Source organism: Euprymna scolopes, chromosome 4, assembly GCF_053919585.1.
Source record: "Euprymna scolopes isolate OS-2025 chromosome 4, ASM5391958v1, whole genome shotgun sequence".
In the NCBI taxonomy this organism is placed as follows: domain Eukaryota; kingdom Metazoa; phylum Mollusca; class Cephalopoda; order Sepiida; family Sepiolidae; genus Euprymna; species Euprymna scolopes.
In genome coordinates this window covers 69,085,027-69,110,243 of record NC_136485.1, presented here as the reverse complement: position 1 = coordinate 69,110,243, position 25,217 = coordinate 69,085,027, and the positions used below count along the sequence as shown (strand labels likewise).

The window sequence follows — 25,217 nt, the reverse complement described above, 5'->3', positions numbered from 1 at the left end:
TTATGCCCAGCGCCAAAGGCTTCTGAACTAAAAGGATCAGAGAATACATCTGGCCTAGAAAAAATTCTTGAAACCAAACGGTTACCGTCCAACCACGCTATTCTTAAATCACTTAATGCAAATGATGTTGAAATGTGGATGCAACAAGATGAGGAAACTACTGATCAATATCCTGAAGGCAGTAATAGTGATGAAAATAGCGACAGCTCCCAATCTCTTGGCCCTAATATAAATAACCAAGAACACTCTGATGAAGCAATATCATGAGATGATGCAGAAAAGTCTATGGAGACGGTTAAAAAATTTCTAGAAAAAAGTCCTTACTTTAGTGACAACTATGTTTTGCAAGCAATGTCACTCCGAAGAGATATAATCATAAAGAAGCTACAGAACCAAGAAATTGTAGATTTTCGTGATCGCTTACGGAATACAATGGCAGCGCCTGAGAGCTCAATCGATGAAAATAGAAACTGCAATGAGACTCATTCAATGAATAAATAAAAAAAAAAAAACTGTATGTTACATAAATGTATCATTTCTGTAGAAGATAACTTAGGTGATAAATACCTAACAGGTAAGAGTAGATTTAATTTATTTTCAATGTTTTTGTTCCTGGTAATAATATTTAACAATTCTTACTTGCAATATATCGTAAACTCAACTTAATATATACTTGAAGTATCATATAGCAATGAATTTCATTTACTATTTCTTAATTCTTAGAAAATTAAAATTAACTGCAGCACGTTTCTTTCTATCACGAAACTTGACCAGCATCCTCTAATTTGAACGAAGCGGGTGTTCAAATTAAAGGAGTTATACTATATATATATATATATATATATATATATATATATATATATATATATATATATATATATATATATATATATATATATACTGCCTCTTTTATGAAAGACACAAAGAGACCCATCGGGAGAAGAATATAATCCGTTCATTTTCTCCTCCCTCCGACAATTTTCTAACAGAAGAGACGTCACAAGACTATCTTTGCTTTGTTGTTATTTTTATTGCAGATGCTCTCATCTATGTAAAAGATTCACAAATGCCCGTTTAGCAGTAATCACTGTCAACATTTTTCATTACTCTCTATCTGTGCCTATACGTAAACGCAAATTCCATGAGCGGTAGTTCTTTCCTAGAACTAGCTGCCAATAGAACTCTATACTGCGGGGCTGTTTCCCAGCTAATTACAATATATTAGTTTTCAAGTCCAATGTAAACAAGTTCTTGCCAACCGTCCTATTAAATAATCACATGCTACCCAATTTCCTCTACAACCGATCATTAAGTTGTTGTCTTACATATCAACCCTTATCCTCGAGTGGTCTATAGCCCTTGATAAGCGGTGACTCCTTTGTAAAAAACAAAAACAAAAAAACAAAACAAAAAAACCCAAAAAAACAAAAACAAAAAAAACAATATTGCTGATCTTGTGGATCATTTTGACAGTCGATCAGCTGAGTTAACTTTGCAGATCTTTCGCACATGCAGATGAGCTGATCATCCATAGCACAGAATTGTTTTTTCGCTCGTGTAATTGCGTGAAAATCCCAGAAACTGTCCAAACCAACGAGGAGGAGCATTCTTGCTGAGATAAATTGGCGTCATAGTCAACACCGATGTTGCTAACATAATTTAAGCGGCCTTTGAAAAGAAGCAGTTGAATAAGAGACGCGTAATGTATGACGTCGTCTCAAATAAAGCGATCCGTAACATGTGTCTCTATAGATCAATAGCCCGATTGAAAAGACGTTTTAAAGCAAAATGATTCCCTTATTGCGACTTACATTTGAAGTCAATGAGCGTATCATTCACTCGATGGCTCAAGTCTCGAGCACAACATTTTATTTCTTTAGATTCAATTCATATTTGTCATCTACTTCTTTTCCTCTTTCTCGCTTGTTTCTCTTTCTTTGCCAGTTACCCACTTTTTGTTTACTATCTATCTATCTATCTATCTATCTATCTATCTATCTATCTATCTATCAATCTATCTATCTAGCTAGCTAGCTGTTCGGCTAATAATATTTCTTTCTGACTATCTTCTTTCTTCGTGTCTCTTTGTTTTCTATCTATCTATCTATCTATCTATCTATCTATCTATCTATCTATCTATCTATCTAGCTGTTCGGCTAATAACCTTCCTTTCTGACTCTTCTTTCTTCGTGTTTCTTTGTTTTCTATCTATCTATCTATCTATCTATCTATCTATCTATCTATCTATCTATCTACGTGACTAATAACCTTTCTTTTCGTTTTCCTATGACGTGCAAATTTCTCCTTTCGTTTCTCTTTCCTTCCTTCTTTTCCATTTTTGTGTGTACTATTCTCTATCTATTATTATTCTCTCTCTCTATCTATACATCTACTAAACATTTTTATATTCACTTCTTACTTACTTTATATGTTTCTCTTTTGTCATCTATCTATCTATCTATCTATCTATCTATCTATCTATCTATCTCAATACAGCTCACAATTTTTTATCCAAAAAACTTGACAATTTATTCCTCTTTTATTTCCTTCCCTCTTTTCCTTCTTTTTTGTATGGGTGTTTCTTTCTGTCGCCCAGTTACTGTTTATCTATCTATCTATCTATCTATCTATCTATCTATCTATCTATCTATCTATCTATCTATCTAATAGCTCTTCTGTCTTTCTATGAATGCCATTTTTAGTGATCTCTCTCTCTCTCTCTCTCTCTCTCTCTATATATATATATATATATATATATATATATATATATATATATATATATATATATATATATATATAGTAGTTGTAAGTTATAAAATATATGCATAAGCCTGATGAATCTTAGCGTGGATGAAACGCGGAATATTCTGTGTAGCTTAATCGCCATATATATTTTATGACTTACTACCTAGCTCTACCTACGTATTGAGCACTGTTGAAGTAAATACTTAAAGTTTACGCATAAATTTATATTTTCATATATGAATTTATGTGATTAAATAAAGTAGCTATATACATATATATATAATTATTACTATTATTTTATTTATTTATTTTTATTGTATAAATTTTATTTTATTTATTTAAAAATAAATTTTAAATCATTTTTTTTGTTATTTATTTTTTTTTTTTACATCTAAAATGTGCACATATATCCTGACTTCTTTCTTCTATCTATTTATTTAATTATCTATTAAATCTATCTAGCTATTTATCTATTATTACCACTGTTAATCTTTCGTTTCTTTATCATCAAGTCTCAAGAGATAGAGGCTTGCCTCTCCCCTCCAGCATATAAAATGATAGGAATCATAACGAACAAACGAATGTCACCTTCGCTCGTTTTCATTGCAGAGTTCATCGTACTTAACTTATTCTTCATATTTCTTTCGCTCGGTTTTGTTCAACATTAACTTCTTGATCTTCCTTCTGCTCACATCTCGCCCCTCCCTCTAGCCAGGATTCAAACTCATTTATCCTGTCCCCTGTTTGTTACCCCGTTCCTCTATGGACATACTCTATCCTCTTAGAATCGATAACAAGGGTCATTTATCGGAAGGAATCATGACTCGCGCCACTGGTGCACAAAGTCGCCGCTTTAGAATGCGAGCAAATAATTGAATTGATAGTCCTTTCATAATTACAATAAAAATATTTTCTTGTAAAGGATGGAGAGGAAGAAAGAGAAAAAGCGAGAGAGTGGGGAAGGTGGAGAGGAAAGCAGAAACAGATAGAAAGAGAGAGAGAAAGAAAGAAAGATAGATAGAGAGAGAAAGAGAGAGAGAAAGAAAGAAAGAAAGAGAGAGAGAGAAAGAAAGAAAGATAGATAGATAGATAGATAGAGAGAGAGAGAGAGAGAGATAGATAGAGAGAGAGAGAGAGAGAGAGAGCAAGAGAGCTGGGTGAAGAGAAAGAGACAAAGAAAAATATAAAACGAGAAGGAGTAGAGATAAAGCGAGGAAGATGAAGAGAGAGTGAAGGGAAGAAGGAAGAGAAAGAGGGAAACGTATAGATAAAGAGAAGGATAAACGAAGGGAGAGAGAAAAAGAGAGCGGAGAAGAGAAAGAGAGAGAGAGAGAGAGAGAGAGAGGGAAAGAGAAAGTGAGGGGAGAGAGAAAGAGAGAAAGAGAGGGAGGAAGACAAAGCGAGATAGGGAGAGGATAGGAAGAGAGAAGCACAAAGAAAGAGAAAGAGAAAAAGAAAACGGGAAGAATGAGAGAGAGAGAGAGAGAGAAGAAGAAGAAGAAGAAGAAGAGCGATAAAAGGAGCGAGAAGAGAAAGAGAAAACGAGAGGGTAAGAGTGAAAGAGAGAAAGAGAGAAAGAGGAAGATAGAAAGAGAAACAAAGTGAAATAAGGAGAGTTGAGAGAAAGAGAGAGTGGAGAGGAGGAGAGAGTGAGATAGAGAGAGAGAGAGTGAGAGAGAGGGAGAGCGAAGAGCAAGATAGAGAAGAAAATAGAAAAAGAGAGTGGGAAGAGAAAGAGAAAACCAAAAGGGAGGAGCGAAAGAGAGAACGAGAGATCTTAAAAGAGAAAGACAGTGAAATAAGGAGAAATAGAGAGAAAGAAAAATAGAGAAAGAAAAAAATGAAAAAAATGGCGATAACGATAGAGAGAATGAGAAAGAAAAAAGAGAGAGTAAGACACACACAGAATCAGAGAGAGAGAGAGAGAGAGAGAGAGAGAGAGAGAGAGAGAGAGAGAGAGAAAACAGATGTTGACTTGAACCATTGAAGCCTTTAGGTGACCTTCTCCAAAGACCACAACGCACCCCACTGTGTAGCGTGTTCAACGACCACTTGATCTCGCCTGTCTCTACATGCGTCCATCAATTCGAACCATTTCATCCCCTAATCGATCAACATTTTATTCAGCTTCACACACACACACACACACACACACACATATATATAAACTTTTTATTGACACGAGTGTTTGCTGTATGCCATCTTGCACACGCACTCTTTAACGCTCTCTTTCTTTTTTTGTGCTGATCCTTTCACCACATTATAAAAAGCGCGCAATTTTTTTTTCTTTCTCTCTCTCCAATCAGATACATTCGACATGCCATTAGGTGTGTGGCGCTGTTATGCAGCTCAACGATTTGCCTTGAACTTTTGATCAGTTCGTGATTAAATGCGTGTCGCGAACGGACAGGGCTCAGCTCGCTCGTAAACCAGCGTTTGAGTAATTTCTTTATTTCATCTCGGTTAGTTGTTTGTTAAGAGAATGAAAGAACAACAAGAAGAAAAAGAATGAAAGAAAGAAAGAAAGAAAGAAGCAGAGAAATAAACAAGTGGAACGGCCTCTGCAAACTGTACTCAATATCGAACGTGGCAGTTCTTGTTTTTTCTGAGAACATAGAGCCACAGTCACAAAAGTGTTTATTGAAAGAGGCCGACCACAAGTAATGAGTCAAACAGAGGCCCCAAAACGATAATGTAATGAATCTAAAGTCAGATTATAGACTAGGTTCAATCTTAGTTCAAATCTCTTTGGGTCTATTGCGTTCGCTTTAAACCGAGAAACTTATGAATATCTTTCCAAAGAAATGGCAAGGAGCCATTTACATCACTTGTACTACGTATAACTAACAGGGCTACGCGGCGTTGCCAGGAGTAAATGTGTAACACATTTCTATTCAAACTTCTATCGCTATACCTTTTTCCAACTTAGTATATAATAGCACCGAAAAAAAAAACCCCTGACTCTTCTTCAGTTAATCCACAGAGAACGAATAAATTATTCTAAGTTTTAAAGATTATTCATCCAGGTCAATGACGATTAAGAATATACCAACTTTGTGGGTTTTTGCTTTGTAGTTTTATTACTTTTAACTGGATGTAAAAACATACACGCATACACACAGATAGCTGCCCTTTTATATGATAGATGTCTTTGAAACAACCAACCAACCAACCAACCAAGGGTTGTATTTAATCTTCGTGTTAACTTCTAACCTGAAGTCAGTAACTGAACAAACGATAGAAGGAAGAATACTCTATACTGTATAGTATATTGTGAGTCTTTGTTATGTCGTTTTGGACTTTTAGCTGGATATACAAACATACACACAGACAATTGCCCTTTATATAATAGATGTCTTTAGAATTAACCAACCACCTAAGGGTTGTAGTTTATTTTCGTGTTAACTTCTAACTTGAAGTCAGTAACTAAACCAACCATAGAAAAAAATAATAAACATAAAAATGAAAAGTCATATCAAGACGTGAAAAAAAAAAAAGAGAGAAAAAAAAGGGAATATAACTGTTATTTAGAAATTGAATGGTGGGTGACTTGTCTGTCTCTACCTGGCTTACGTCCACTCGTCCGTCCTCTATTTTTACCATGGTATATTCTTGTTTGAAAAATATTGTTTGAGCCCCTTATAATAATATAACTCTTATTACATAATTTCTTATCAGCGTATATATTTATTAGTAGGCACTACAGTTATTTTTAAAAAAATTATTTATCTACTTACGTGTTTTATTAACACACTAGCATTTCAGACCGGCGTTGCCTGGGTGTTTGGAGGTGTGTGTTGAGTAAAAAAAAAAAAAAAGTGGTAGTAAGAAGGCAGGCTCGAACCCGTACTACGAAGAAAGAACAGAACGTGAGAAAAAAAACGTAACCCCTTTGCTGTTACGACCACCGCCAAACAAGAAGTAACGTAGGTTTAAATTATAGCTAGACAATCGAAAAGAGGGGATGACTTTCGAAGCGAAAAAAGCAACCCATCCCTGTAGAAAAATGCCCAGTTGAGGGTGAAGGAATTAATGTTTTTAGCCAATTTTTCGGTATTTGTCGTCTGAAGGGTCGAGCTTCAAAACGATACTGATCTTGTGAAAATCCGTCGCCTCTGTCGAAAGATTTAGGCAGGCATACAAACATACATACATAGATTTATATATTGGTAGCTCAAATTTTCGACCCAAACCGATTAAAAAGTTTGCCCTATCTCTGAATACCCTTTATGTAAAATTTCAATTGTTTAGACCAGAAAGTATCTAAGTAATTTGGCAGAGGTCAATTTTTTTTAAAACTTTGACCCCTATTATAACCCCTTAACATTTATTGCTTGGGCTCAAATCAACTTATTAGTTAGATCCATGTTCAAGGAACCTATATCTAAACTTTCAATTGTTTATATCCAAAATTTTGCGGAGAAGTTCGTTAGAGTTCTCAAACGTCAAATCGTTGAACGTTTAACAGTCAAATTTCTGGCTGAAAATGGATTACAAAGATTTTCCTAAAGCTCAGTACCCTGTATGTCAAATTTCGAGCATACAGACTTTAAATTGACAGAGTTATTGCATTGGAAAATGTACACACACACACACGCACACACACCCACAGACACGTTCATTTATATATATATATATATATATATATATATATATATATATATATATATATATATATATATATATATATATATTAGCATTTCAGCCCGGCGGTTTGGAGGTGTATGTTGAGCAAAAAAAAAAAAAAAGAAAAAAAAGCCACATATATGATAGACTAGCATTTGTCTATCTATATATGTGGTAGTAGGAAGGCAGACTCGAACCCGTACCGCGAAGGAGGAAAAGAATGGGGTAAAAACCTAACGTCTATGCTGTTACGACCACCGCCAAACCGGAAACAGCCCTTTTAAAAATTAAGACTAGACAATATAAAGGAGAGGATAACTTTAAAAAAATCGGCGAAAAAAGTGACCCCCCTCTTTAGAAAAGTGCCTAGTTGAATGTGAAGATATTAATGTTTTTAGCCAATTTTTAAATAAAAACGATACTGATCTAGGTAAAATCCATCGTCTCTATTAAAAGATTTAGGCAGACATGTAAACATACATACATACATAAATACATACATACATTAATATATTGGAAACTAAAGATTTTCGACCCAAACCGATGAAAAAACTTGCCCTATCTCTGAATACACTTTATGTAAGATTTACAAATATTTAGACCAGAAATTGTCTGAGTAATTTGGAAGAGACCACAGAGGTCAATTTTTTTAAAACTTTGACCCCTTTCTTGACCCTTAACATTTATTGTTTTGGGCTCAAATCAAGTTGTAAAGTTAGATCCATGCCCAAGGTACCTATATCTAAAATTTCAAGTGTGTAGACGCAAAATTGTCGGAGGAGTTTGTTAGAGTTCTCAAAGGTCAAATCGTTGAACTTTCACCCTTTAACAGCAAAATTTCTATTCAAAAACCACAAAGATTTTTCCAAATATCAGTACCCTGTATATGAAATTTCGAGTCAGTAGACTTAAAATTGACAGTGTTATTCCGTTGGAAAATGTACACACACAGACACACACACACAGTGGCACACATACACACAGATACGTTCACTTATATATATATATATATATATATATATATATATATATATATATATATATATATATATACTAGCCTGGGTGCCCGGCGTTGCCCGGGTATTTTGAGGTGTATATTGAGCAAAAAAAAAAAAAAAAAAAGCGGTCAATTTTATTAACTTTGACTCCCATTATGACCCCATTAAAGTTTATTCTTTTGGGCTCAAATCAAGTTATTAAGTTAGATCCATGTCCAAGGAACCTATATCTAAACTTTCAAGTGTGTAGACCAAAAATTGTCGGAGGAGTTTGGTAGAGTTCTCAAAGGTCAAATCGTTGAACTTTGACCCCTTAATCGCAGAATTTCTGGCCGAAAACCGATCACAAAGATTTTCCCCAAATCTCAGTACCCTGTATATCAAATTTCTAGTCTGTAGCCATAAAATTAACAAAGTTATTGCGTAAGGATATGTACACACACAGGCACACAGATACACAGACACACACAGACAGACAGACATCTTCACTTTTATAGATATACTAGCATTTCAGCCCGGCGTTGCCCGGGTATTTGGATGTGTCTGTTGAACAAAAATAAATGTGGTAGTAGGAAGGCAAGCTCGAACCCGTACCGCGAAGGAGGAAAAGAACGGGGTAAAATCATAACGTCTATGCTGTTACGACCACCGCCAAACCAGAAACGGTATCTTTTTTTTTTAACTTAAGACTATACAATCTAAAGGAGAGGAAAACTTTAAAGAATATCGGCGAAAAAAGTATCCTCCTGTAGAAAAGTACCTAGTTGAAAGGGAAGATATTAATGTTTTTAGCCAATTTTTCGATATTTTATCGTATGAAAGGTCCAACTTTAAAACGATACTGATCTTGGTAAATCGGTCGCCTTTATTGAAAGTTTAAGGCAGACAGGCAAACAGACATACATACATACATACATACATACATACATACATACATACATTTATATATTAGTAACTAAAGATTTTCGACCCAAACCGATGAAAAAGCTTGTCCTATCTCTGAATGCACTTTATGTAAAATTTCAAATATTTAGACCAGAAATTGTCTGAGTAATTTGGAAGAGACCGCAGAGGTCAATTTAAAAAAAAAAAACTTTGACCCCTTTCCTTACCTCTTAACATATTATTGTTTTTGGCTCAAATCAAGTTATTAAATTAGATCCATGTCGAAGGACCTATATCTAAAATTTTAAGTGCGTAGACCCAAAATTGTCGGAGAAGTTTGTTAGAGTTCTCAAAGGTCAAATCGTTGAACTTTGAGCCTTTAACAGGCAAATTTCTGGCTGAAAACGGATTACAAAGATTTTCCCAAATATCAGTACTCTGTATATCAAATTTCGAGTATGCAGACTTTAAATTGACTTTAGGCAGGTATACAAACATACATACATAGATTTATATATTGGTAGCTCAAATTATCGACCCAAACCGATTAAAAAGCTTGCCCTATCTCTGAATACCCTTTTTGTAAAATTTCAAATGTTTAGACCAGAAAGTATCTAAGTAATTTGGCAGAGGTCAATTTTTTTTTAACTTTGACCCCTATTATAACCCCTTAACATTTATTGCTTGGGCTCAAATCAACTTATTAGTTAGATCCATGTTCAAGGAACCTATATCTAAACTTTCAATTGTTTGTACCCAAAATTGGCGGAGAAGTTTGTTAGGGTTCTCAAACGTCAAATCGTTAAACTTTGACCCCTTAATCGCAAAATTTCTGGCCAAAAACCGATCACATAGATTTTCCCAAAGCTCAGTACCCTGTGAGTTATTGCGTAGGGAAATGTACACACACACACACACACACACACACACACACACACACACACACACACACGTTCACTCTTATAGAAATACTAGCATGGGTTCCCGGCGCTGCCCGGGGGTTTGCAGGTGTATGCTGGGCAAAAAAACAACAAAGGTCCAGGAACCAATATCCATATTTTCAAGTGTTTAGACACAAAGTTGTCGGAGGAGTTTGTTAGAGTTCTCTAAAGTCATATCGCTGAACTTTAACAGCCAAATTTCTGGCCGCAAAAAGATCACATAGATCTTCCCAAATCTCAGTACCCTGTATATCAAATTTCAAGTCTGTAGACTTAAAATTAACAAAGTGATTGCGTATTGAAATGTACACACACACACACACACACACACACACACACACACACACACACACACACACACACAAACAGACAAACAGACAAACAGACAGACAGACAAATACACAGGCACGTTCACTTTTATAGATATATAGATAGACTAGCCTGGGTGCCCGGCGTTGCCCGGGTATTTGGAGGTGTATGTTGAGAAAAAAAAGCGGTCAATTTTATTAACTTTGATCCCTATTATGACCACTTACAATTTATTGTTTTGGGCTCAAATCAAGTTATAAAGTTAGATCCATGTCCAAGGAACCTATATCTAAAATTTCAAGTGTGTAGACCCAAAATTGCCGGAGGACTTTGGTAGAGTTCTCAAAGGTCAAATCGTTGAACTTTGACCCGTTAATCGCAACATTTTCGAAAACCGATCACAAATCTCAGTACCCTGTATATCAAATTCCGAGTCTGTAGACTTTAAATTGACAGAGCTATTCCGTAGGGAAATGTACACACACAGACACACAGATACACAGACACACGCGCACACACAGACACTTTCACTTTTATAGATATACTAGTATTTTAGCCCGGCGTTGCCCGGGTATTTGGATGTGTCTGTTGAACAAAGAAAAAGCAAAAAAAAAAAAAAAAAAAAAAAATGGTAGTAGGAAAGCAGGATCGAACCCGCACCGCGAAGGAGGAAAAGAACGGGGTAAAAACATAACGTCTATGCTGTTACAACCACCGCTAAACCGGAAGCGGCGTTTTTTTTTTAACTTAAGACTATACAATCTAAAGGAGAGGATAACTTTAAAAAATATCAGCGAAAAAGTGCTCTCCCTGTAGAAAAGTACCTAGTTGAAGGGGAAGATATTAATGTTTTTAGCCAATTTTTCGATATTTGTCGTATGAAAGGTCCAACTTTAAAACGATACTGATCTTGGCAAAATCCGTCGCCTTTATTAAAAGTTTTAGGCAGACATGCAAATATACATACATACATACATTTATATATTGGTAACTAAAAATTTTCGACCAAAACCGATGAAAAACCTTGCCCTATCTCTGAATACACTTTATGTAAAATTTCAAATATTTAGACCAGAAATTGTCTGAGTAATTTGGAAGAGACCGCAGAGGTCAATCTTTTTTTTTATTTTTTAAATTTGACCCCTTTTTTGACCCCCTTAACATTTTATTGTTTTTGGCTCAAATCAAGTTATAAAGTTAGATCCATGCCCAAGGAACCTATATCTAAAATTTCAAGTGTGGTGACGCAAAATTGTCGGAGGAGATTGTTAGAGTTCTCAAAGGTCAAATCGTTGACCTTTCACCCTTTAACAGCAAAATTTCTGTCCGAAAACCGATCACAAAGATTTTCTCAAACATCAGTACCCTGTATATGAAATTTCGAGTCAGTAGACTTTAAATTGACAGAGTTATTCCGTTGGAAAATGTACACACACAGATGCAGACAGACAGACAGCCAGACAGACAGCCAGACAGACAGACACACACACACACACACACACACATACACACACACGTTCACTTTTATATATATACTAGCCTGGGTGCCCAGCGTTGCCCAGCGTTGCCCGGGTATTTGGAGTCGCATGTTGAGCAAAAAAAAAAAAAAAAAGAAAAAAAAGAAAAAAAAAAGCGGTCAATTTTATTAACTTTGACCCCTATTATGACCCTTTAAAATTTGTTGTTTTGGGCTCAAATCAAGTTATTAAGTTAGATCCATGTCCAAGGAACCTATATCACAAAATTTCAAGTGTGTAGACCGAAAATTGTCGGAGGAGTTTGGTAGAGTTCTCAAAGGTCAAATCGTTGAACTTTGACCCCTTAATCACAAAATTTCTGTCCAAAAACCGATCACAAAGATTTTCCCCAAATCTCAGTACCCTGTATATCAAATTTCGAGTCTGTAGCCTAAATATTGACAGAGTTATTGCGTAGGGAAATGTACACACACAGACACACAGATACACACAGAGACAGGCACTTTCACTTTTATAAATATATAGATAAATAGAAATAGTTTTTTTTGTTACGCGATTTTCTTCATGTTCAAACGTCTATATTTACTATTATTATTGGTATTTTTATCATCACTGTTATTACTGATGTATAGTATATGAGCTTATCTATGTTTATTTGTACACTTAGTACTTTAATTTATCAATCTTTATATTTATTTTATACAATTTACTATTAAATTATTTTATTTTATGTTTATGTAACCCTTGGACCTGTAACGAAATGATAGTGTGTTTTCTTTTGTGCTGGAGCGCAGATTATTATTTCTGCAACATATATACACAATTTTAATATATATATATATATATATATATATATATATATATATATATATATATATATATATATATAAATATATATATATATATATTTATATATATATATATATATATATATTTATATATATATAAAAGAGTGTAGCCATCAACAATTGTGGGTTTTTCAGCCTTTTATCTTTTTTTATTTTAAAATATTTTTATAACGCGTTTCAAGCGTTGTACAGCTCTCTTCAGATATATTTTATATAAAGTTTTTTTTTAAGTGAAGGGTTGAAATGTTATTCTGGAGAACATTTTACATCTAATGATTCTGAGTGTGTTTTCAGAGAATGTCAGTCTCAGACTTTTTGTCGCCAATGGTCAGCGTGTTGTGGGGTCCAACCAGAGTTATGTTCATTTGGAGGGGAGGGGTCTTTTTGGTTCATTTGGTAAAGATTTTTATGTTTTTTATGACTTTCTTTCTTTTTTGATATATACGCACGCGCGCACACACACACACACACACACACACACACACACACACACACACACACACACACCAACAATACCTACACTTTAAAAGTAACGACCCTAAAAGCTGCATAAAAGCTATTTCCCTCACCCTAGCACGTAGAATCTGTACCATAGTCACGGACAAAAACCTTCGGACAATCCGACTGCAGGAACTACGAATGAATCTAAGAAAAAGAAAATACCCACCACAACTTATAGACAAAGGGACCCAACTTGCGATAAATATACCAGTAGAAAATTTGAGAACCCCTAAAGAACGAAACAAAGAAGAAATCCTAACATACATCTCCACACACAACACAAACAATCGTGAGCTCTTCACAGACATAACGAAAAACCTCATCCTACTTAACCAAAACAGCAAATTAAACGACTTCCTTAAAACAACAAAAATAATAAAAAGCAAACACAACCCAAAAACCTAGAACGCATTTTTACTTCATTCAAACTCAATCAAGACACAACAAGAGGAGTCACAAAATGCAACAAACAACGATGTGGAGTCTGCAACATAATATTGGAGGGAAACACATACACATTCACGAACCCTATACAAACATTCAAAATTAAAAAAAAGACCTAGATTGCACCTAAAAAAATGTGGTCTATGTAATAAAGCGTGCAGCATGCGATAAATCCTACATAGGCGCCACAAAAACCCTAAGTAATAGAGTAGCCCTACATCGATCCAACATCAAAATTGCAGAAAATAGACACCTTCATGTATCACAGCCCATACACACATGCAGTAGAGGCAAATTCGAAATAATGCCAATCTTCCAAACTGACAACTACTTCTACTTACTAACACAAGAAAAAAAAATTCATAGCAAAGTTCAACCCCGCACACATAGATAGGCAAAAACACAAAATACACTTACACGCATGCATGCTTAGACAAATGCGCACCCTCACACACGAAACAAAACAAGCACAATAAAGCCCGCACACACTTTCGCGGGAGCATGCATTCATACCCAGTATAATACCATTTCCATAAACTAAACAAACAATTAGAAACAAAATACACCACTCTACCCGCACCTGATAAAAGAAAATCCTTCTAGACAAAGAAAACTTTAACCAATATGTGTATGGTGTGTGTGTGTGTGTGTGTGTGTGTGTGAGTGTGTGCATGTAAATGTGTATATATATATATATATATATATATATATGTGGGTGGAGGTGTGCATGAATATATGTATGTGTGTGTGTGTATATATGCATGTATATATAAGGGTTGATTATACGCAACCAGATGAGGTGGGCTGGGCATATGACAAGGATGGACGGCGATAGATTGCCAAAGCGCCTGTTCTATGGTGAAATTACACAAGGAAAGCGCCCACAATATAAACCAAGGAAACGCTTTAAGGATAGCATCAAAGATAATCTTAAAGCTCTTGGTATTGACGTGTTCAGTTAAGAAAATGCTTCCAATGATCGTAAAAAGTGGCGCTCCTTGGTCTATCATGGCTATGATAGTTTTGAGAAGAAAAAATATGAGCATGAAAAAATGAAGCGTGATATCTGGAAGAAAAATCTGTCAGATATATCAGGTCTGTCGGAGGTTTTTATGCAGAACCACACCTGTGATTTATGCGGTAAAATGACCTTATCCGGAGCTGGCCTAGCTAGCCACAAGCGTTCACATGCAGATCAATCTTTCTTTGATGGGGAAAACATTGCAGGGCACAAATGTTCTGTTTGCTCTGTGGTCTGTAAATCGAGTGGAGGCCTGAAGCGTCATATGAGCGTCCACAGTAGAGCAGCACCAGTTGGCATCCCTCAATCTCAGTTTAAGTGTGACCTTTGCCACAGACTGTGTAAAAGCAGGGCTGGTCTGAAGAGCTACCTTCGTTCGCACAGAAAATAGGAATTGATGCATCTTGATCACATCTCCACATGTATATATGTGTGTGTGTATAAGTGTATATATGTGTATATAATTAAAAAAAATTCAAAAATACATGAAAATGATTGAGTAATCAACAATAAAGCGAGTGAAAGATGGTCAAGAAGTGACAATCACCACCATATAAAAGGGTGGATGTATGTATGCGTGTGTGTATATGTATGTGTGTGTATGATTTGCCCCGACATATGTCTCTATATATGTACGTGTGTGTATGTGCATATAGGGTTTACATGCGTATGCGTGTGTATGTGTGTGTATGTCTGCATACATATTTGTATGTGTGAGTGTATATGTGTGAGCGTGCGATTTTTATGCGTGTGTGTGTATATATATCATCAGTTATATATTCACCATCCTGTTTGTGTGTGTGCGTGTACTTATGTTTGGGTGGCTGAATGCACATATACATATGTTATTCGATTGGAAAAGACAAACAAAACTTTAACCAATATGTATGTGGGGTGTGTGTGTATGTATATGTATTTGTGGGTGCATGTATATATATGGGTGGGTGAACGTATGCGCGTATGTATATGTATGTGTGTATTTTTATGTATATATATATGGGTGGGTGGATGTATGCGTATGTATATGTGTGTATATGAATGTGTGTGTATATGTGTGCACCTGCATATGTCTCTCTATATATACGTGTGTGTGTATGTGTGTACATGTACCTGCATGCGTATGCATGTGTGTGCATATGCATGCATATAGGTCTATATAAGTGTGTGTGTATGTATATGTACGTGTGTGTGTGATTGTGTGTGCGTGTGTGAAGGTGTATATATCATCTGTTACCTATATTTCATCTTATATGTGTGTGTGTGCGTATGCTTATGTTTAGGGGACTAAGTACATGTATGCATGTGTATTTTGATTGAGAAAGACAAAGAAAAGTTTAACCGATATATGTGTGTGGTGTGTTAGTGGGTGGATATATGTGTGTGTATACATTTTTTTTATGTATGTATGTGCCTACATGTGTATTCGTGTGTGTATGTGTGTGTGGGTGCATATATATACAGATATATGTACATATGTATGTGTGTGGTATGTATATGTGTATATGATTATGTGTGCGCACGCGCGCGTGTGTGTGTGCGTATATATCAAAAAAGAAAGAAAGTCATGAAAAAACATAAAAATCTTTACCAAATGAACCAAAAAGCCCCCTCCCCTCCAAAAGAACTTAACTCTGATTGGACCCCACAACACGCTAACCATTGGCGACAAAATGTCTGAGACTGACATTCTCTGAAAAACACACTCAGAATCATTAGATGTAAAATGTTCTCCAGAATAACATTTCAACCCTTCACTTAAAAAAGCTTTATATAAAAATATATCTGAAGAGAGCTGTTCAAAGCTTGAAATGCATTATAAAAATATTTTAAAATAAAAAAATGATAAAAGGCTGAAAAACCCACAATTATTGATGGCTACACTCTTTTAAATATAATTTTTTTCTCTCGTTGGAGCCACACAACCATCACTTTATATATATATATATATATATATATATATATATATATATATATATATATATATATATATATATATATATATATAAAGTTTCTTTTGTGGTACAAAATTTTATTACAGTTTTTAAAAGGATAAGTGGAGTCATTAGAATTTGGGGAAAGATTGATGCAGGGAGAAAAAATAGACACTAAAAATATTCAAAAGCCTATTCGACTAAAATAAAAAAAAGAACCTCGAGGTACATTTCGTCCGACCCTTGTCAAGAGATCACGTCGGAAGCGATTAAAATAAAACAATTAAATGAATGAATAACCCGTGATATATCGTCCATATTTCAGAACCTGGGACAAAATAAAAAACAAAAAATACAAAACGTTAACTTGCCTGCAAATAAGTGCAGAAACAAGAAATAAAGACGCAATGAAGGCATTTTTCCCCCTTTTTTCCTCTTCCCGGTAAATCAGAGCTGTTTAAACAGGTCTAATTTATGCGACAGCTCTTTTTGCCTAGAGAGCGATGGTTTGCGCATTAATACAGTTACGGCCTCAAAATATTAGGATGTTGTTTGGAACGGGCCTTGTGTACAATGTGAAAACAGTCATCCGAATACGCTTCACCACATGCTTTATTGTCATACAAGTGCGCACCAATTGATGACTCATGAATAGGTGAGCGCCCGGATGTGCTCCGTAAATGCCCAGAAGTATTCTGTGAACGCCCGGATGTGTTCAACAATGTGTTTATCCTCTGGAGTTTCGAAAACATGCGGGGACATGCTGTGCCAATCTGACTCCCAGCCGTTGAAACGTACGACCCACATAGTCAGTATTACACTGACATTTAAATTTATGTACAATTAAACTTTTTTGTAGTGTGGGAAGTGTATCTTCCTTAAAAACTGGGAAGGCAGTTTTAGTGCCGAACACCACACGAGGCTGCACCGCATAGAAACAGTGAGATACAACGGAGTTAATTTCATCGGCAAACCCTTTACTGATAGAACCAGTATAAGGGAGCTTCAGATAAACTGGACATTTAGCCGGACCAAAAGAAGAGTTGGTATTAAATTTAACAAGAGCTTGGCGAACATGCTTAGAGATTACACTCTAAGGGAAACCATTTTTCGCAAGAATATCAGCTATCTTCTTCAATTCATTATCAAGTTTGCTGATATATATATATATATATATATATATATATATATATATATATATATATATATATATATATATATATATATATATATACGAGGTTCTTTCAATAAGTTTCGAGACATTTTTGTACAGACATTTAAAATTGTCGTAGACGCTTGAAAATTCAATATGTTATTGCTATACATGTTATGAAATGACTGACCAATTCATATAATTTCAGGTTTAAATGAAGAGCTATAGCAGGAATTGAAATTCAGCATACTAAAGCCTGGTTGTCAGAGCTGATGAATTTCAAAAATCCAAAATGGACGTGAGGACATTTTAGAACGATATGCAATAAAATCCTGTTTTAAATTTAGAAAAATGCCAAAGAAAAGTATGGAATACTTCAGACTGCTCTTGGATCATTTTTTATGAATTGCGCATCAGTTTTTGAGTGGTATAAAGATTAAAAAAAGCAAGGATGATAAGAAGTAAGGAAGTCAGACACCAGAATTGATTGGTCATATAACGAATTTTATAAAGAATAAGGACCGTCGTATGTCTGTAGAGACAATAGGTGCACAATTTGTATGCCATTGTGGGAACTATATACACAATTATTTATGAAGATGCGAAGATTTGCACAAATGCATCAGTCAATCCACACCTTTGTCACAGACTATTTGACCAAGATGGGCATCAAGACAGTTTCTCACCCTCTCTATTGACCAGAACTTGCTCCTTGTGACTTCCCTAAGCTCAAGAAAAACTTTAGAGGCTGTCTTTATGAGACAATTAAGGAGATGAAAGAGGCTGTGACTAGGGTCATTGACACGCTTATACAAGAGCACTTCCATAGGTTCTTCCAGAAGTTGTCGGAACGGTAAAACAAATGCATTGCAACCGAAGGAGATTACTTCGAAGGGGAGAGATTTTCATGTGTGTACTATCAATAAAATTGCCCATACAAATAAAGTCTGGAAATTTATTGAAGGCACCTATTAGTTATTTTTATGAGTGTCATTTTAAAAGTCGACTTAATTGTTTGGTTGGGAAAGTATTTGACTGAAGACATTGGGTGTGTGCGTTCAATTCTACTTCCGGTTATTTTAAAATATAATTATCTGAAATCAAAGAATATATTTCCCTTTTTTAATCTAATAAAATGTAAGTATAAAAGTTTGGTATATTTCGTACGTAAAGTCTTTCTGTCTTTCTATCTCTCTCTTTCTCCCTATTTGTCAATCTCTATATACCTAGAACTATCTAGTTACATATAATAATTAAGAACACTTCTCTATCCTTCTGAATGTCCCTAAAAAAGCGAACACATACTTGGAAGTGAATCTTAAACATACGAAGTGTCTTTAAAACGTTTCTAGACTTTTTTCGTATGGACTCTTTTATTGATATAGTACATACATGAAACTCTAGTGCCCTTCGAAGTAATCTCCTCCTGCTTGTTGTATCTTTTCAACAACTTCTGTGTAAAACTATGAATCAACTTACTACAAGGTACCCCATTCAATGTCGCCAGTAGAACCGTTAATGGAAATCATAGTTTTATTTTTTTTTTACATAGGAATCACCACTTATCAAGGCCCGGAGGCCACTCGAGGATAAGGGTTAATAGGTATACATTAGTCAATGGGATTATAGAGTAGTAAACATAAGTAATGAAAATTTTGTATATTGGATTACTTAGGGGAACGATTCATCAAGAATTTGTTTACGTTAGACTTCAAGACAATTAAATTGTAGTCAGCTAGAAAGCATGCAATCGGAAGAGAGTTCCACAGGCGTGCAGTTCTAAGAAAGAAACTTTGTTCATGGAATCTACATTTAGGTTTAGGCACAAATAAAGAGTGGGAGGAATTATTGATAGTGATTTTGACTAGATGAGTATTTTTCGTAAAAGTTTGGCGAGGGGGCATAGAATGAAGCTCAGACGAGCACTTGCCATGAAAATAACAATAAAGCAGAGACAGACTCACAACTGTCTCTTCTGTGGAAAAGAGGTTGCATGGAAGAGAAAAGTGCATCCCCCACTAATCTACGAAGTCTATTTTGAACTGTCAAGATTCTTTCTGCAATCTCACCATATTTGGTACAAATAATCTTTAGTCAGTGCTCGACATGTACGCTAAATTTCAGCCACGAATGCCAAACAGTCTAAGTTTTATTTAGTATTATTTACAATAATTCCAATTCGATACGACATGAAAATTTGTCCGGTGATTGTATTTATAAACATTATATTTGATATAGCCTCACAGATAAAATCCTGTGATGATGAGGGGGGGGGGTTTAAAATATGATGAGCGTGAACCTCGTTCCCAATAACATCTACTTGTTACACATTAGACTGGATTACCTAACTGAAGCGAAAGTGGTTGCGATTGTTCATGTTTAATCAATAGAAAATATTACACGTCTAGGAGAATGTTCTGTGGACCACTCCATTAAATTACTGAAAAGTACACCTTACAAAATCATCTATTTATTAACTGTGATCAAATAAGATTTTAAATTAAAAAAAAATTGTTAAAAAAAGGTGTATCTAATGTAATCCCTGCTCTTGGTGCTTTTTAATCAATTCTTGATATTCAACAACAATCATTTTATTTAGTTTCAGTCTTAGCGTTCCTCTTTCATTAACATCCAATTTGTGTCTCTCTTTTGTAAAAATGCCAACAACAGCTGAAAAGCCCGCTTCTACTAGCCAGGTTGTCGGAAAAGATAACATGCAGGGCCCAACTAAGTCATAAATTTGTGGGTTTGTTGATGTTATTTCAATATATCCCAAACCCCCTTTGTCTTGATTTCTTCTGGACAACTTTTAATTTTCTTTTAAATCTAGAAGTTCATCACTTTCAAGGTTTGCTAAATCTTGAAACCACAGTGGTGTTGATGAGTTTCTCGTATCTTTTCTTTTGCTTTTTACATAGACATCACCAATTATCAAGACTCAGAGGCCACTCGAGGATAAGGGTTAGAGAGTCTACAATAGTCAATTGGACAATATAGTAATCGTTATTAATGGAAATTCGGTAAATTTGTGAACTTATGTGGAACGGCTCGTCAAGAACTTATTTACGTTGAACTTGAAGACAACCATATTGTAGTCAGCTGGAAAGCAGGCAAACGGAAGGCGTGCAGTTCTAAGAAAGAAACTTTGAATCTACGTTTAGGTTTAGGCACAGATAAAGAGTGGGGGGAAATTATTGATAGTGTTTTCAGCTAGACGAGTGTTTATCGTGAGAGTTTGGCGAGAGGGAACCATAGATTGGAGCTCAGACGAGCACTTATCATGCAAATAACAATAAAGCAGAGACAGACTCGCAACATCTCTTCTGTGAGAAAGAGGTTGCAGGGAAGAGAAAAGGACATCCACTACAAGGCTATGAAGTCTATTTTGAACTCTATCAAGGCAGGATAAGTCCTTTCTAGCAGCTCCTAATCAAATGTGGCAACAGTACTCCATCTTTAGACGTACCTGGCGCTTCTGACACATTCTGGACTTGACTTGATGCTATTGAAATTTTTAAACAATGTAAGGTTTGCTTGTCAAGCTATGTTTGCCAGTATTTCAACTTATATGTTATTGAGATAAAATATTATTGATTTAATTGTATTCTTATTCAAATTATCCAAAATTTCCTTTGGTTTTTGAGTAGAGTCAGCAGATTCAGATTTGAATTTTTAAGACATCCAGTACAGCTTGCCACATACTAACACATCTATCAAGCCATATACTAACACATCTATCAAGCAATATACTAACACATCTATCAAGCCATATACTAACACATCTATCAAGTCATATACTAACACATCTATCAAGCCATATACTAACACATCTATCAAGCCATATGCAAACACATCTATCAAGCCATATACTAACACATCTATCAAGCCATATGCAAACACATCTATCAAGCCATATACTAACACATCTATCAAGCCATATGCAAACACATCTATCAAGCCATATACTAACACATCTATCAAGCCATATGCAAACACATCTATCAAGCCATATACTAACACATCTATCAAGCCATATACTAACACATCTATCAAGCCATATACTAACACATCTATCAAGCCATATACTAACACATTTATCAAGCCATATACTAACACATCTATCAAGCCATATACTAACACATCTATCAAGCCATATGCAAACACATCTATCAAGCCATATACTAACACATCTATCAAGCCATATACTAACACATCTATCAAGCCATATGCAAACACATCTATCAAGCCATATGCAAACACATCTATCAAGCCATATGCCAACACATCTATCAAGCCATATACTAACACATCTATCAAGCCATATACTAACACATCTATCAAGCCATATACTAACACATCTATCAAGCCATATACTAACACATCTATCAAGCCATATACTAACACATCTATCAAGCCATATACTAACACATCTATCAAGCCATATGCAAACACATCTATCAAGCCATATACTAACACATCTATCAAGGCATATACTAACACATCTATCAAGCCATATACTAACACATCTATTAAGCCATATACTAACACATCTATCAAGCCATATACTAACACATCTATCAAGCCATATACTAACACATCTATCAAGCCATATACTAACACATCTATCAAGCCATATGCAAACACATCTATCAAGCCATATACTAACACATCTATCAAGCCATATACTAACACATCTATCAAGCCATATGCAAACACATCTATCAAGCCATATGCCAACACATCTATCAAGCCATATACCAACACATCTATCAAGCCATATACTAACACATCTATCAAGCCATATACTAACACATCTATCAAGCCATATACTAACACATCTATCAAGCCATATACTAACACATCTATCAAGCCATATGCAAACACATCTATCAAGCCATATACTAACACATCTATCAAGCCATATGCAAACACATCTATCAAGCCATATACTAACACATCTATCAAGCCATATACTAACACATCTATCAAGCCATATACTAACACATCTATCAAGCCATATACTAACACATCTATCAAGCCATATACTAACACATCTATCAAGCCATATACTAACACATCTATCAATCCATATGCAAACACATCTATCAAGCCATATACTAACACATCTATCAAGCCATATACTAACACATTTATCAAGCCATATACTAGCACATCTATCTTTGAATAGCCACGTAACTTCTATATGAAGTAGCAATTTTTTAAATGGTTCATCTTAACAAAACTTTTCAAATAATCTGTGATTCAAGGAGTTTGTTTTTATGAAATTTACTCCTGATATAGTTGCATCAACAGCTTCCTCCATATTACCACCATGATTTTTTATCTGCCAAATGTTGTCCGTGAATAAAGCAATGTACATGCATTATATGAGGAGCAACAGTTTTCATCTATTACAAAGCCTTTAATCCTGCCTATCATAGATGCAACACCATCTGTGCTGATTTGAATCGAATTACTTAATGGAATATTTTTTATTATTCAAATAATTGTTTACTTCTGAAAATATATTTCTTCCACTTGTTTTCTCTGGCAAAATTTAAAAAAAGGATTTTTTCTCTGATGTCATTCTGATATACAAATCTGACATATAAAAGCATGAGTGATTGATTATTAATTGTTGTTTCATCAATTTGTATGGAAACTTTATTTCTTTTAATTTATCTTGAACATATTCATCTTGCATTCTTGTTACTGTTGCTCTTAACAGGGGTATTTTTTAAAGCACTGCTGCACTTTCTTTGCCAATAAGGCCTTCAACACAAACTAGCATAGCAGGTATAATCTGTTTGTCTCCGCATCCTTGTGGTGCACCTTCTTTAACAATCATTTCTGACTCAATTTAACTAAGCTGTAATGTTTTAACCCGAGAAGCATTCACTTTCGTAAAGAAATCAACTAATTTTAAATCTTGACCTATCACATTAAAATTCAAAATATTTTTTCCTCTACCAACTTATTAAAGATGTTTCCTTTTCTGGTGAATCTACCGTCCTCTTGGAATCATTACTCATAACAAGATCACATTCAATACAAACTGGTTTACTGCCGTAGACGACACAAGCTGCGATCAACAAATATGTGAACATACGTGTCTATATAAATGTATGCTTACACATTTTTTCATCGCAGCTCGTATCGTCTACGGCAGTACACCAGTTTATATTAAATGTGACGAGTTGATGGGAGGAGAATTTCTATGAAAACATAAAATCATAGAATTGTCATCCCATTAATAATTGATTAATTAGTAATTAAGATATCAGAGGTGAAATTAATTAGTAATTAAGAGATCGGTGGTGAAATAAACAAGATTTATATAAGAGAAAAAATGTAAGTCCTTGAATTTCAACAATATATATATATATATATATATATATATATATATATATATATATATATATATATATATTTGTTCTATCCTGAATTGGTGAAGACTATTCGGGAAGTTGGATTTCTCCGACATTTATAAACTGCCTTTGCATCTGTCTCTTCCATTGTGGGGGTGGTGGTGGTGGTAAGTAAACAGAGATGACCACCAAAGTTTCACCGCTTATCATTGAACGGTAATAAAACAATGAATCTTGGACAAATCGCTCCAGACAAAGCATAAAACCACTTGATATAAAGAGCTAACCAGAACAAATAATGATTATTGCAAAAAGAGAAGATGCCTATTGGCCTTAGTCGTGAAAAGACCAAGGCTATAGGTAGGAGGAAAACAGTCATCGGGAAAAGAGTTCCAAAAATCTGCAGTTCTTGGAAAGAAGCTGTTGAAACAGCGAATTGATGGAGACCTACTATCAAGAACAAAAGAAGCAGGGAATAGATTAGGATATTCTGAAAAACACATTCCATAATAATATTTATACAAAAGACTGAGACTAGTAACATCATGCCAGTGAGTGAGTGAGTGAGTGAGAGAGAGAGAGAGAGAGAGAGTGAGAGAGAGAGAGAGGTACAGAGGAGAAAAAAGAGTATAGCCAATCAAATTACAGATACGTTTTGACACCTTATCAACAACCCTCAAAAGTAATGCGTACATGATCTGATAGATTAGCAGAGATAAAGAATGACCCCAGGTGTGAGAAAGTTTGTGAAGCGATAGAAAGAACCGACTTTATGAAAAGCAGCAATAGTAAAGGATCTAATGTATGGACTCTCAGAAAGATTTCATGAAAAAGAAAAACAAAGAACTTTCAGAGTCGATTTCTCCTCAAGAGCAGAACCATCTATGAGAAACTCAGGGGGAAAAATGGATACGTCTACAACTGAAAGACACGGATTGGTGTTACCAGGATTATGGGAACCTAATGGAT

General features: G+C 35.0%; 1 pseudogene; it reads right to left on the bottom strand.

Annotated features, from left to right (window-relative positions):
- The window catches only part of LOC145270994 (uncharacterized), a 122,502-nt pseudogene extending 98,774 nt beyond the window's left edge, over nt 1-23,728 (bottom strand).
- Nucleotides 23,729-25,217: the final 1,489 nt, after the last annotated feature.